Here is a 14,591-nt window from a genome sequence, read left to right as displayed (position 1 = left end):
AGGGTGGTCCAGTCTTTATACTATACAATTGAGACAAAAGTTTCAACTCTCGTGGTGAGTGGTGGCATTCCGCAGTAATATCTTTCGGTTCCTTGGGCTAATAGGTTACTCTACGACTTTAACGCAAACCACAAAAAGAGTTCGTCAACTCTGTCAAGCAACCATCTAAGCAATAAAAACAAAAACAAAAAAAAAGCTTTGTAAATAATTTATTTATCGCATTTTCTCATACATTTTCATTTCATTAACAGTTATAACAATGAATATTATTTTATTAAAATATCACCCACGAGTACATCATTATGTTCTATTTTTTTAAATTTCTATTGGCACGGTCTTCGGATCGGTGTGTTCTCCGGAACTTCTTGGCTTGACATGTAGCGTTTTCTGTGATAGTACGCAAAAACCATTAAACATATCAGTGTTAATATTATAAAGAACACCAACATGAAGAGAAGATAAATCTGAAAGGAAAAAATTACATATGTTTTTAAATTTCCCTTTATCGTCATCATCACTCCACTTTTGTCTGCTGCTAAGCATAGGCCTATTCGAATTTATTCACTGTCTCTCTAATTTCCCTTGATAGGGAAATTTGTTAAAATAAGCTATTTAAGCGCTGCTAATACGCTTTTATTAGCTTGCGTTAATAATTTGCAAATAAACAATCTAAGCGTTTAAAGAGAAAACAGACCCAAAAATTTATTTCACCTCTTTTGGTTCTATTTCATCCTTTTTATCTTAGATACTGGTCATGATATTAATATCCATGTGGTGATATTACAATAATATATAGACTTGGCACGCGAGATAATCGCCATGTGATATGTACATTCAACTATTATTGTTCCGATAGTTGTGTCAGTGTACGGCATGATAGCGAAAACTCTTCAAGGCCAGTACCTCAAGAAACTTTCGTTATCCATCGTTTTTTTTTTGTTGCTTTGATGGGTGGATAAGCTCACAGCCCACCTGGTGTTAAGTGGTTACTGGAGCCTATAGACATCCACAACGTAAATGCGCCACCCATTCCGAGATAAGTTTTAAGGTCTCAAGTATGCTACAACGGCTGCCCCACCCTTCAAACCGAAACGCATTACTGCTTCACGGCAGAAATAGGTAGGGTGGTGGTACCCACCCCCGCGGACTCACGAGAGGTCCTACCACCAGTAAGAAGTTGAGTAAGTTTTGCTGCCCAGAGCAGCTACGTTTGACAAGGCACGTATCGTGCGGAGATTTCTCACTCTGGACCCCTAAGTATTAGCAACTTGTATTATAAACACCACCAACAGCAAATATTTTTTAATGATAAGTACTTTTTAAAATTTCATCTTCAATCCTGTTTTATATATGTATATACTTATATATAGTAATTTATATGTGACAGCCCTGAGGGTTCATTGGCGATCCTGTTCTCCTTTTGATGACACCCGCGTCTGGTGACACATATGAGGTCGATGTCATGTCCTTCATCAAGTTATTTTTGGCAACTGGACGTCCTGCCCTTGATGCTGGTTATAGTTGGTATTGGATCATTAGAGGTTTTTTCTACTGTTTAAGTTGAACATTCTAATTGTAACTGTGTATAATATATTTTGGATACATTTATTAAAAACAATTAATTTATATGTATTTAGAAATCGGTTTCCTACTAAATAGAAAAGATGAAAACAAAAAAAACATTTTTTTTGGTAGTAAACTTAACTAGACATTGTAATAATAATTATAATTTTTTTTTTATTGCTTAGATGGATGGACGAGCTCACAGCCCATCTGGTGTTAAGCGGTTACTGAAGTCGCTGCCTACTGCAACCGCTGCGTTCTTCTGCACAACACTGCACTGGTGGTAGGACGTCTTACGAGTCCGCACGGATAGGTACCACCACCCTGCCTATTTCTGCCGTGAAGCAGTAATGCGTTTCGGTTTGAAGGGTGAGGCAGCCGTTATACTGTAAAAACTGAGACCTTAGAAATATTATATTATCTTAAGTTAGGTTGCGGAATTTACGTTATAGATGTCTATGGGCTCCGGTAACCACTTCACACCAGGTGGGACGTGAGCTCGTCCACCCATCTAAGCAATAAAAAAAACAAAGCAATATTTAGTCAACTTCGTAATAGGGTTACACAGCGTTATAAAGCTATTTGGCAAGGAAACGGCCCGTAAAAACGGGACCCGTGTAAAATCCCTATTATTTTGAAGAAACTTATGACATCATCCCGTGAAAAACAAGAGAACGCGCATGCGCACTCCCTCGAAACTTTACAAATGTTAATCATGAGTGCGATAAGCTATCGATTCTAAATATATTTATTTGTGACGAGTGTCAAGGAATAAAGGTTAAACTATTGAAAATTGTATATTTATAACAGTTATCTCGGGATTTTTTCCTTTTCTGGGCTATATTTTTATGAAAACATAAGTGTTCGGCAACAGATCTGAGGGCCTCCCTGCTTATTGTTCCTGAACTTGATGTGATATGTACTAATCCACAATTTTTTCTAAACCTTCTAATATTTATCTTAATATGATGTGTAAAATTTTATGTAGGGTTTATGAATGGTTCTAAAAGTAAAACTGTGTTTTGTAAGTATCATATTTGTAACACACTAGCACTTTTCAGACAGACGGTCATAGAGTAGTAGTGAGTAGTATAGAAGTATATTTTTTTCTTGGTCCTGCTGGTAACACTGATGAAATATTACATATTGTTATGATTAAATAAGTGGGTGCGCGAGATGTTATTTAAAAACAAAGAAACAAAATAAGCCAATTTAAAACGTGTTGCTATTTACATATATTTTTCTAAACCAAATGTAGCAGTTTTCTCAGAAATTCGACTAAAGCTTAAATTGTCTGTAATTGACTTACTCCAAAATAAACGAACAGTTTTGAATACGCAGACATGGTGCCCATGGCGATTCCCATGAGTGACTGACGCGAGCACGGGAAAACAAGGCACTTTGCCAAGTTTACTTTATATAACACTCCATAGGATCAGAAAATACTTTTACTATTGAAAATAATGGTTTTACAGCCCGAAGATGGTCGGAACTGGACACCCGGGTGGGAGGGCTGGTGATGGTGACTAGCCGACTGACACTCTTGTAGCATTTTAACCTCACAGTCTGAAAGTTATATTTTTTTTTATTGCTTATATGGGTGGACGAGCTCACAGCCCACCTGGTGTTAAGTGGCTACTGGAGCCCATAGACGTCTATAACGTAGACGCGCCACCAACCGTGAGATATAAGTTCTAAGGTCTCAGTATACTTACAACGGCAGCCCCACCCTTCAAACCGAAACGCATTACTGCTTCACGGCAGAAATAGGCAGGGCGGTGGTACCTACTCGCGCGGACTCACAAGATGTCCTACCACCAGTAAGTATATTTATTGCATTGGTAAGGAAACAACGAGTTCATATACCCCCGAATAGCGGAATCCACAGTCATTACAAAGTGAATAATGAAGTCCACCATGTGTCAGTAGGTGTTCCTAGCTCTGAATTATATCATTAGACCGAAAAATACTATCACATCGCAGTACCACGAGCACTTGCAAAATTTTGTGGTTATTAAAATAAGTTACATCAAAATTTGGAAGTTGAAGGTTTGGAGAGGACACAAAGACTCAGTTAAGATATTGTCGTAGCAGTTATAAGATGTGGTCAGGGTTGCGATAGACTATTACCATATATAAGATATTTAAACTGTTTTAAACTATTTAAATATTTACCCGACCCAATTAAAAATCAATTATCTCTCTCTCTCTCTCTCTCTCTCTCTCTCTCTCTCTCTCTCTCTCCGTCTATCTCGCACAACAGTACAGTTGAGTACTTAACTTTGATTAGAATTTGTTATGAATTTCTGAAGGGTTCAGAACGAAGTCTATTATTTTATTAGTAAGTTATTTTGTGTGTGATTCCCAAAAAAGTTTGCATATAAGTAATGCTTACTTTATTACGAGTCGTGGCCCACAGGATAACACTCTCGGACTGTATTGGGAGATGCGACTCTGCCGATGCTGACACTAAAATTTCTATAGTCATACATTTTTAACGTTCATTCATTCATACGTAGCGTAATGTTCACGAATTACTTCCGCAACGAAGGAATAGTATTGTTTAATAAGAAGAAACTTCAAATCAATTAATAAAAATGAACTCGCAAAATGAGTCCGCATAGGTAGATAGCACCATCCTGTCATTTTCTTTGCGAAGCTGTCATGCGTTCTAGTCGTTATACAAGTAAGACTTCGGCCTCATATCTCAAGGTCGGTGATGTCTACAGGTTCTGTTAGCTAATTGATTTCGGGAGGAAAGTGAGCTCACTCACCGCGCAATAAAAGATTGAAAGCCTTTCTCTTGAGACACGAAGCTTACATCTCAGTTATATTGGAATTATGTTTAGAATACATCTACAACTGAGCTCGTTATATGAGGGGATGAGAAAACCTTCTGAATAAAGGAATCGTAGGCGTCCATGAGTGAAAGGAAAAATATTCTGCGTTTTGAGACATAATATTTGCTAAGATCTTGTATTGGAGCTTGTCAATACGGCATTTCTTTAGCGTTATTACATTTGCTATTAAATGAGGCTTGAAAAGAGTCCACGCTGGTAGACAGCTTCACTGTGCAGCTAGCATTTCTGATGAGTGACACTGATCCCTTATCATCAAAAGCGTTGTATGCTCGTGTATCTACGGAGGTAAAATTTACATATATTTATAGTGAATGTTGTATTTTCACTAGGTTCGAACTACTGTCTTACCTGTCTGAAACCTCTCTGTGATCTCTCAATATACATAAGGTAGAAGAAAATCCTAGCTAGGATTTGTAGAAGATTAAAAAAATATCCTTCCAAAGAAGATGAACATACGAATCTTTTTCGTCGCGTTAAAAGCTTACATCCCTTATGTTATTTTTAAACTCGTGCATAATGCATAATGCGGGAGAATGATGTCGTTGGCGAAGTGGAAAGTTTGCCTTCAATAAATATCAAATTTTTATTTTTCATAAAGTTTCATCAAATGAGTCGTATACCTGGTAGACAGCGGCTTGTCTGAGTCTGTTATTACTGATGTATTATACATGCATGACCTCAACCACTCACCATCAGGTGGGACGTACGCATGTCTACTTAAGTAGGCAGTAAAAAGTCTGCATATCTGTAGCGCTATCACGTGTTCTTTCCATTCAACAGACTATGTGACTTAGGTAGACATGTTATTTTCAAAGACATCGATTTATTGATGTACTGTAATAGTAACATGGTAGAAACCTTCTCTGAAGAGCCAACAGCAGTACCGAGTTTCATCATAATCGGATAAATTGCTTAGGAACAAATAGAGGACAAACACATTTTTTAGAATAATTGTTAGTAATGTTATGTTAATGTTACGCCGGTAAGAGTAACGCCATCTATCGCCGAATAGTCGAACGAATATCGAAGCATCTAGTAGTATGTAGAACAGGCCTGGGCAAATGGCGGCCCGCGGTAGATTTTTGCCTGGCCCGTGAAGCATTGTATATATTACTAGCGACCCGCCCTCGCTTCGCTTCGGAAACATTAAAAGAGACATGAAGCCAAAAAAAAAAATTAAAAAAAGTAGCCTATGTTCATCAGGGACAATGTCGGCTTCTAATGGAAAAAGAATTTTTCAAATCGGTCCAGTAGTTTCGGAGCCTATTCGAAACAAACAAACAAATAAATCTTTCCTCTTTATAATATTAGTATAGAAGTATAGATTATTAAAAACACAAATATTAGTTCTTGTCTAATATAAATTGGTGCATAAATATTTTTAGATAAAATATTAAGCAATACTGATACATATTATCAGGGCCGGTGGTAGCCAAAATTTTCTCCCGGACAACCGCTCTTTTCAGCGCCTCCTATTCGAAAATATAATTATGATAATTGAACAATTACAGAATGTATAATAGTCGCTAAATATAAAATTAGAAAAAAAAAACTGTTTGGCTTGAGGTCAAATTTTCATCTGCAATGTGGCCCGACTATCAAAATATATGCCCACCCCTGATCTAGAACGATCGAGGAGCACAACGCCATCTATGGTCAGATAGTGGAAACACAATACTAGAGATGTGTGGAATATTCTCGATAATTCTAGGGATGAGGTATTGACTATAAAAGCGTTGCAGGGATGGTACGCAGTCAGTCAGTAATCGAAACTACTCGAAGCGAAGAACAACGAACGAATCACCTGAAGCGAAGCGGGAGAAGCGAATTGAGGATTTTAAAGTGTTTTTGAGTGTTTAAGTGTTCTAAGTGTTGAATACAGATTTTTTAGTTGTACTTTGGTGGAACATTTATTTATTAATGCTTAATAAGTGAGTCACAAAAACGTGAAACTCTCCCTTGTTGTTCTTAAGTGATCATGTCAATCTCCCACAAGACCACTTCTATAAACAAGGGAACGCTATTAAGGATTTAACTCGTGGCGCGGTACAGTCACCCTTTGTAAAGAGTATGCAACTTGAAAGCTCACTTAGTAACGTCGAGATACATTAAGGTCTTTCACCGCGGTGCTACGAAAGAGTTGATTGTTGTATTTTAAATATTGTCTTGTTGATTCTTTTATTTGTCGCCGTGTAAAGTTTACGGCTTACGTGGTTCCTCGGTTTCGGAGCTTGAGGTCCAAGCTTCAATAGCGTTGAAGTTAATACGTTGTTGAGAGGTAAGACTATTTTCCAACTGTAAAAAGAGGTCGGTATCACTAGTATCAGTATCAGACTAGTATAACTGACGAAGAGCCGAAAAATCAAATCGGTTTCTTGATTAAAAATGTCAATGAGTTCTAATAACCAGAGAGCTCTATTTTCCAAGTAGTGCCAAAAAAAAAATCAGAAACGTAAATCTAACGAATTTTCAATTAGTATTTTTTAAATAATTCTAAGACTGGAAAACAAGACGCATTGCAAAAAATATATATATTTAAATAACCATAAGTAATAATTTTGCTTGATTTGAAAGATTATTGAATTGTGTAAAATAACATTGACTGTTAGTTCAAGCTCCATTACATGAACCCCTTCTACGAATCAAGTCTATTCACACTTACATACTTTTCTGCCCTGTTTTTCGGCTACTATCCATTTCGGCAGATTTCAAACCGCGATAGTGGCACGGTGTGCGATACAATGGCGGCGTGTTGGGAATATCTCGAGGTTATTTTAAATTGCGTTTAGATGTATTTTATTTATATCTGCTTGTACTAAGGCGGATTACTGCGTGACTTTTAGATCCCTATCCAGTAGGGTTGTCAGGTGAACTCGCTTTGGTTTATTATCTAATTCTTTGAATTCCTATTTATATGTAGATTGTCGTTGTGAAAAGAGAAACGGGGTATTCGAAATACCATTCGACTTAAAAAAAATTCACCCATGAGTAACATAGTGGAGTGATTAAGTGGTTACTGTGCTCTGTCTATGAATGCCCCACTTTCAGGCATAGGGTTAAAGTGTCATTCGCGTTATACAATGGCTTTCCTATCCTTCTTCAAGCCAAGCCCACGATTACTTCGCGAAAAGTGCAACAGAAAGATCGGTGGTAGACGTGGTGGTGACGAATTCAAATCTAGGCAGCACTTAATACCGAGAGTACCTATGAGTTGCAGGCTCTCAATAGCCAAACGACCGTACTTAGGGTAGTATCTCTGAAGGGAGTTGGTCCGACCTTGTGTGGGGTGGTTATTTGCCCAAGTCAACGCTACTTTTCTGCCGTTATTCTTCTATCTATATTTGGTGGAAAAGCGACAAACTTGGGTTCCGTTTTGAAAGTTTTGATAGAGGGTATTCTAACCTCTGATTGAGTTTTCACGACAGGAACACATGAATTCAGAGAGTGGTACCGGTTTCAGTAACCGCTTATCCTCGAGTCAGCGATATATATTTGTTAGCAACGTGAAATGTTCAATAAAAATTTACGAAAACTTCTGCAGATTAAGCCGACAGACAAACAGACATACTCACTGAACTGTTCTAAAGGAATACCCCTTTTTTCTCAAGAAACTGTATAGTTTCTTGTGTGTGATAAAAAGAGTTGCTTTTTTATTTCTGCTACTTCGTTGCCTCCCGTCCTCGCTGTGGAGCCTTAGCGGCTAATCAATTAACATACTATATATTCGAGACTGGTGGTGTATCACTTAAATTTCAAAGTGTTCACCAACGTGTGTTTAAAGTAAATAATTCAGGGATTCAATACCGAAACTAGTTGAGTAATGTACACATACATATTTCTTTTTAACATGTATTTAATGTGTTTTTAATGAATTTACGTGGGGAATAACGATTTAGGCAGTGAAATAGAGACTCCTTATTTTTTTGCTGGCGGTGAGTGGATTGTGTACTGAGATTGGCATCACCGACCTGCGATACAGAGGGGCGAGCACGAATGACTATCGAAAAAGTATTCGTATCGCGAACAAGAAAAAATGTGAAGGATTTAAATAGCGCCCCTATCGTCCGTAAAAGGAGTAATTTCAGCAGCACGAATTAATTTACTTACTTAATTTACTCTTAATACATTCAATGAAATTAAAAGCCTTTCAGTTTTCGTAATTCAACTACGGAACTCTAAAAGTAAGTCATTGTATATTCTACCTTTATCCAAAAGGTTTTTAATATCCTTCAGAACGACAATGTCATGCGTACAGCTTTATGACACATACACCCTTATCTTTTGGGATTCCGCTAATATTTAGGGTGATGTTAAGAATTCACTCTTTTCTACAAGATTCAATCTCTATAAGCTCTTAACATTTCTGCCATTATTACCACCCAATATTCTAATTATTAATTTCAAACACAATATGGATATTCAAATTTTAAAGATTTATAAGCATCAACAAGTTAGATTTCCACTATAGCGTGTTAGCACTCCGTGTACCACTGTTGAGTGACGTAAATATTAAATTTCTGGTGTACATTCTTCGAAGTAATTACGTACCTAAACCAGTGTACATTATGTACTTCGGTAATCACATGGCACCAGGTGTAGCGTGAGTATAACAAGTTCTCGAAATGTCCACAATGAGACTGTAATAATGGTTTGTAATGTAAATGAATTGGAGTAATAAAAGGCAAATATTTTTCGTAGCAAGTATTTGGAGCAATTCACGGCAATTTCCTTCAGCTTTGATGTATGCTGATTTGATTGGGGCTCACGGAGATTTGTTTGTTTAGGAATCACATTCACTTTCGGTTTTTAAAAAGTTCAATAAAAATGGGTTTCAATACGTCAATAAAATCAGATAACGTATATTTATCTTCGCATCATGTGTCGTCGTATTAGAAGCAATGGCCATTTTTATTGTCTATGAAGGCATATGAGATGGATATGAGTCAGAGGAACGGTCCAGCTGCTGCCCACATTTGAAGAAGCTTTTGGTACTTCGTTTGAAAGAAATTTCATAGTCTTCAAGAAATATCGTGTAAGGGGCGCATTCATTTTAGAACTAGGCTGTAAGTAAAATGTTCAAATTAATGTAACCGGGAGTGTTCTATGCATGAACGCATCCGTTCCAGTTGGTAGATATGGACTCATTTGCAGTAGCGGGTTGAGTGATGCCACAAAGTTTGCGAGAATCATCTCGAAAATTCTTCAGAGCTTTCTTCATAGAAGATACAGTGCAGCATCAGGGAGAACCCAACCATTTCTAGTGGTACCTCAGATTCTCAAATCGATACGTCTTACTTTCATTTTATGTATTACATTTTCTATTTCGTAATTCTTTTGAAAAAATATATTCAATAACGCTAAAGTTCGTACATAACTATTAAGAGAAAATGAGAAAAGGTAAATTGGCTGACAAATACAGGAGAAAATGTTACTAAGCTGTTTTGTCTATGCCTATTTCATATTCTTACCAAACTAATGGTATTTGTTCGTAAGCGCACCAGTAAAAAACGTAATAATTTTTTAATAATGATCGAAATATCTTGTAGAATGTTTTAAAGAAAAAAAACACAAAATGTGTGCAATTCACACGTGGTAGAAGTGAAACCTTCCAAAATTAAAATACAATTATCCTAAACGTCTTAAGTATATGTAAAATTTTGTCATAAGTAAATAATTGTAAGGTAGCGCCCTCTGTGAATTGATATTTTAATTTCACGTATAATCTTAAATTAAAATTCACTACAAGAGCTTTCATACACACGTTAGTATTAAAAAATCTCACAGATGGCGCTGTATTAAATAGTATGTATATTTCTGTCTCATTCTTTGCTGGCTTCATCCTACACATTTTTGTATTTGTGTCTCTTACCTGTCGTTTTTTCCGTTGCATCCGGTTTGAAATCACAACGATTCTAAAGAAGTTTTCACTTCAAAAACTCAAAAAAGTTGCTCGTAAAGTGGGAAACTTCATAACGAAACTTATTAAACTTTGGACAAGTTTTCGTCGAACTAGTTAGTTGTATTACAATGTTGGTACATGCATACACGCTATGAATCTGAAATTCCACATTGAGCGTTCATCTCTACGGAACCCTTCACTGCCTGATCCGTCACGCGCTTCGCCACTTCTATTCCACTATACTATTATATGAAATGAATTGTGCTGTGCGAATTTAATATAACCCTTTTTACCGTTCAAGACTAGGTCACAGTCTAACTTAAGCGAAACCCACAGACATATATATATCTACACAGGTACTATATGTTGACAGGTACTATATTGTTATGTACCGTCATAGGAATAATATATCGATCATATCATAATTTAATATACCGGGCATTAAGCTAACTATAATCGTAATTGTAGATTCAATGTGGTTATAGTAATTGATTTTATTGTTGATTGATAATAAAGTACTCCGCAACTTTTTTTTATAATTGAATGATTACTGGTGGCCCGGAGGCCTTTCCAGCTGCACCAGGACAGGTGGGCGAGCAAAGGCTCAGCCAGGAGGGGTGAGATTTGCTAACAACTCTTCGAGCGCCTCTGAAGGAGACTCAATAACTCAAGAGCAATTGCTTGGCGAATGAATCTATTACCAGATCGGAATCGCGACCCGCTGAGAAGATCCAGCGAGAAACTCAGCGGGCTGATGCATGGGTTAGGTTGCACGTACTACGCAACTCCAAGTGTAAGTCATAATAGTACTGTAGAAATATTGTTTTTGTAAACATTTTATAAATTCACCTAGATCGTTAAACTGTTTAACGCTATCATTTTTTGCAAATTCCTTACAATACCGTCATTGTCGTTTTCAAGCGAATATCGACCTTAAGGTGTCCATACAGTTATGCAGTCGCTTGTACATATGTACATATACCTATGTACCTAATTTGGTATTACTGGTTAGATTATACTACTGGTTAAAAAATTATAATTTGCGTAATCACTGGTGGTAGGACCTCGTGTGAGTCCGCACGAGTAGGTACCACCAGCCTGCCTATTTCTGCCGTGAAGCAGTAATGCGTTTCGGTTTGAAGGGTGGGGTAGCCGTTGTAGCTATACCGAGACCTTAGAACTTATATCTCAAGGTGGGTGGCGCATTTACATTATAGATGTCTATGGGCTCCAGTAACCACTTAACATCAGGTGGGCTGTGAGCTCGTCCACCCATCTAAGCACTAAAAAAAAAAAGATTAGTGCTTTGGGCTGTTGATTGTGCTATGACTAGCTTTAATTTAGATGAGGAATGCTTTAGAGAAAGGTCTAAAAATTTTGTTTGTTTATTATTACGTTACAAAGCTTGAGCCCTCAAAAGAAAATCGGAATTGATAGACGCTTGATCCCGTGCCGGCTTAATGTGGCTTCCCACCTCCGATAGTCGTCGACCTATGTCAAGCCTTATTTGAAGCGAGAGTTTTGCAGCAACTGAAATTATTTATTCATTTATATATATTTACACGCTCATATATTTACCCACAACCGAATATATTATTTCATTGTTATTTGATGAGGTCTTTATTTATGTGGAATTGAATTTCAATTTGAGTATCGCCTTGGTGTTTGTAAATTAAAATTTGTATGGCAGCCTGTTATTTTGTTTATGAGTATACAGGTAAACAGAAAAAAATGTTCAGCTCTATTGTCTCCTGTTTACCTACTATTGGTTTTTTGTTTGTAGTTTCGTTGTTGTTGTAATCAACAAAATTGTTGAAGACACCTAGTTTTTTATACCACCGGTTTAGTCAAAAATGTCAATAACGAAACAAAGAGAGCACGTAATCCATAATATGAATAAAGGTCTTAAGGTTTCACTAATTAAGGTCGAATTTTAAGCGCCGGGCTAACAGTAATGAAATATTTCATTTAATTTTACTTCGTACGGGTTTTTGTAATTACATCTATAATTAATGATCTCTGATTTTAATAATTACGCACTACCACACGAATTATCCACATGCACCAAAATCATATGCTTAATTTTTTAAATGTTATTATTTGTTTTGTTTGCGTAGTCAAGAATTTTTCTATCAATCTATCAATGGCTATTCCTTTCCTTGTTACATCTGCTGTTAAGTGGCTATCGGTGTCCATACACAACCTGAATTATATTACCCACCTTGAAGCATTTGAAGTGTTAATAGTATTGTATAAAGGCTATCGTCCACTCTTGATTTTGTTTCCTGCGAGATTAGAGCACTAGAAGATTGCACAAAGTGGAAATGAGTTGCTCGCTCCGGGCATTTCAATATTGTAATAATTGTTACGTTATAATATTCATTGAAAAAATTAATATTTAAAAAAAATGTAATATTAAAAAAAAAGATGAAAAAAGACATGCCCGCTGAGTTTCTTGCCAGTTCTTCTCAGGACGGAGGCTAGGTCTTGTGAATTGGCGGTAGGTTTGACGTTCAACAAGTATGTACTTTCATTTATGTTGAGTAAGTTTTTATTTATTTTAATTTTTGATTTGACACTAAAAATAGTCGCGTCGCATGATACAAGCATAGTCTTTTCCTTTAGGGTCACGACGACACAAATCACTTGTACAATAAACGTCTCTTACGAAGAACCAATTCAGTACAAAAGCACATCTTTTATTTATAGCATGGTAACTAATTACGTCTGGATCCTATTACAGTTCCGGATGGGTCGGCACACAATAGGACTACCCACCCCTCACCTCGGTGTCGGTAATATTTTATTTTGCCGAAGGTTTATTAAAAATTAAGGTATGTTATGTTATAGAATTGAGATCAATTATTTGATTTAGTGAATTGGTTGTTTGCATGTATGTACAAGACTCCCCATAAACCGGGAGTGGTGGCGATTGCTCGTGAGGCATATAGCTATAACATCTGCCCACAGCAGTGATGCTGAATGACGACCACGACCGCTGTGACACGGGTGATACAACAGGGAAAAGTCAATTAGTTTTCTTTACCTACAATTAATTTTTATTGTAAACAAGCCGATGATTTTACCATCTTCTGGTATTAATTAATGCGTGGGGTCAATAGCAACACAACGTGAGCGCCGCCCTCCATATTTTATATATATATATTTTTTTATTGCCGTTGTAGGCAGACGAGCATACGGTCCACCTGATCGTGAATGGTTACCGTCGCCTATGGACTTCAGCAATGCCAGGGCAGAGCCAAATCACTGCCTACCATAAAGTACTCATTGAACTATGAGGTGGAAGCCTCAGTCAATTGAATAGTGACGTCAATGTTTATGACATTCTATCACGTTCTATTTGAACTTCGTGTCTATTTCCGGTGTAATTTAATCTATGTGAAACAGTCAGTGAAGCTTTTTACTGATAAAATAAACATTCAGAAAACATTCCGCGCACAGGTTGATCTAACTTTGTAAATAAGTGGCATGTCTTTTTTTCCCTACCTATCCTCGTAGCCTGAAAGGGCTATGCCAGCGTTACTGAGCGAGTAGGTTAGCTCACGGGGCTCAACCTGTGGACATTGCTTACACTTGCCCTAGCAAGAGCAGTGCTTCGCAGAATCTACCACCGGATCGGAAACGCGACCCACTGAGAAGATCCGGCGAGAAACTCAGTGGGCTGTGTCTGTGGGCTAATTTACTCGTCGAACCCTTATGTTTAACGCAATTCTAAAAGATGGAATTTGTCATATCGTGTTTAAATTTTCTCGATTTATGTGTATAAGTACAAGACTATGGTTTCAGCATAATACGTAATAATAATAATTTCATCATCATCATCATCAACTGCCCACAGTCATCCACTGCTGGACATAGGCCTCTCCCAATCCACACCACTGAGCCCTGTGTACCGCTCTCCTCATTCACTTCTTGCCGGCCACCGTTCGGAGGTCATCACACCACCTGGCCAGGGAGCGTCCCACGTTACGTCTTCCGCTGCGCGGTCTTCACTCGAGATTAATAATAATTTATTAATCATATACTCAATTCCCTTAACGCTGATCATTAATGTTAAAAACTCGAAAATCCCATGTAGACAAGTGGTGGAAAGTTTTGTAGAGACGCTTAGTTCTTCCAGAAATGATGTAATTTGTGAATGCGATTGATTGATGACAGTGTAAATAGAGCCCGCGTAAAATATTCATGAGCCATACAACAAAGCTCATATTTAAACCAGTGCCGTCACTCTGTGAGTGCGACTGTTT

The 14,591-nt window shown here is 37.3% G+C and overlaps 1 long non-coding RNA gene across 1 annotated transcript; it reads right to left on the bottom strand.

The window, feature by feature from the left end:
- Positions 1-223: 223 nt before the first annotated feature.
- LOC149501062 (uncharacterized) lies at positions 224-2,921 on the bottom strand. The gene is made up of 2 exons (XR_016324448.1): positions 2,873-2,921; positions 224-464 (listed from the first exon to the last, which is right to left on the bottom strand). It is a non-coding gene; the product is annotated as an uncharacterized LOC149501062 (long non-coding RNA).
- Between the last annotated feature and the right edge of the window lie 11,670 nt (positions 2,922-14,591).

Source organism: Bombyx mandarina, chromosome 17 (genome assembly GCF_030267445.1).
Source record: "Bombyx mandarina strain Sakado chromosome 17, ASM3026744v2".
NCBI classification, from domain to species: domain Eukaryota; kingdom Metazoa; phylum Arthropoda; class Insecta; order Lepidoptera; family Bombycidae; genus Bombyx; species Bombyx mandarina.
Note: the sequence above shows the minus strand (reverse complement) of the source record. Positions and strands in the feature narration are given on the sequence as shown.